Source organism: Ranitomeya variabilis, chromosome 5 (assembly GCF_051348905.1).
Source record: "Ranitomeya variabilis isolate aRanVar5 chromosome 5, aRanVar5.hap1, whole genome shotgun sequence".
NCBI lineage: Eukaryota > Metazoa > Chordata > Amphibia > Anura > Dendrobatidae > Ranitomeya > Ranitomeya variabilis.
In genome coordinates this window covers 331,148,604-331,150,538 of record NC_135236.1, presented here as the reverse complement: position 1 = coordinate 331,150,538, position 1,935 = coordinate 331,148,604, and positions in this window count along the sequence as shown.

Here is a 1,935-nt window from a genome sequence, read left to right as displayed (position 1 = left end):
AATCCTTCATGCACAGGCCAGGTTTTTCGGGGCAGGTGTCGCATTGATAAATGGTGTCCTTGCGTATTCCCCTTTTGTAACACACACGGCACCTTTTTTGCGACTTACCTCTTTTTCCAGTTTGCGGGACCTCCCCCGGGAAATGCTGACCTGGTACGATACGAGCACCCTCAGTTCCGGAAGTACTGGGGCCCGCTCCTTCCCTCGTGCCAAATATCAGGGCCTTAACCACTACCTCCTGGAACCGAAGGTACGACGTATCGGTGTGGCGTGCACATCATGACAGCAGGAAAGCGTTGAGCATTGCCATTGGTACGATGTTCACGGACAGCTTTTTGTACCACACCTTGTCCATTCTCAAAGCACTATACGGTTGGAGGAGTTGATCAGAGAGATCAACGCCCCCCATGTTTTTGTTGTACCCCAGTACACAGTCCGGTTTGCAGACCTGTGTAGAGGTACCCTGTACAGAGCTGAGGGCACTGCCATCACCGTGTATGGTGGTCAAGAGAAGGACATCCCTCTTGTACTTGACCACCAGCAGGTGGTCGCTACATTGGGCTCTGCTCTCACCTTTTCTGAGCATCTGCCCAAGTAGCGTCTTTGGGAGGCCTCTCTGATTTTTGCGGACAGTACCGCAGGCTGCGGTACCTCGCGCAGAGAGGGATGTGTAGAGTGTGATGCTGGAATAAAAGTTATCAGTGTAGAGGTGATAACCTTTATCCAGCAGTGGGTGCACCAAATCCCACACAATTTTCCCACTCACTCCCAGGACAGGGGGACACTCAGGCAGTTCAATCCTGGTGTCCTTCCCTTCGTAGACTCTAAAGCTGTAGGTGTACCCTGAGGTACTCTCACACAGCTTGTAGAGTTTGATTCCGTACCTGGCCCTCTTGCTGGGCAGGTATTGACGGAATCTGAGCCGCCCCTTAAAATGAACCAAGGACTCATCCACGCAGATGTCCCTTTTGGGCACGTACACTTCACCAAACTTTTTGTTGAAGTGTTCGATGACCGGCCGAACTTTGAACAGACGGTCAAAGTTGGGGTCATCTCGGGCGGGACACAGTGCATTATTGGAATAATGCAGGAACTTATGGATGGCCTCAAAACGCGTTCGGACCATGACCATTCGGAACACTGGAGTGTTGTATAAAATATCAACACTCCAATATTTCTGAATTTCTGGCTTCTTCAGGAGCCCCATATGAAGCATCAGGCCCCAAAACTGCATCATTTCAACTGCGTTTACAGGAGACCAGTTAGAATATGATGAACTGGTGTTTTGCTCCAAAAATTGACGAGCATACAAATTAGTTTGCTCCACCATGAGGTTAACAAAATCCTCAGAGAAAAAGACTTTGAAAAAGTCTATTTCTGGGAGGCTGGTGGTGTCAAACCTGATTCCTGATTCTGCCACAAATTCAGGAATCAGTGGCTCGTAATTTTCTGGGGGCGAGGTCCATACGGGGTCCGAAGAGAGGCACGCTGGTTCATCTTCAGGAGTGGGCCCTGCCTCATCTTCATGAATGATGGGCACTGCTTCTGTCCTGCGGCGTCTGCGTGGCGGTTCCACAGGGCCGGAGGAGGAAGATGAGGAGTCGGAAGAGAATGAGGAAGAGGATGAGGAAGAATCAGAAAAATAAAGAAAAGTGGGATCCTCTCCCTCGCTATCAGTGTCAGAGGCAAGGAAAGAATATGCCTCCTCCGCTGAATAGCGCTGTTATGACGAACGGGACAAGCGGGACATTTTTTGTGAGCATGGTGCTTGGGTGTACTTTATTGGTAACTATGTGTACGTGTGTGGGGGGGATAGTGTTTGGTGCAAACTATTCTGAAAAGAAAAAGCTAAAGGGAAAAAAAAGCAAATGGGGAGAAAAATATACCTGTGAAAGGAAAAGTCTAAAACAGCAGGCCCTAGCTCTGATAAGTGAA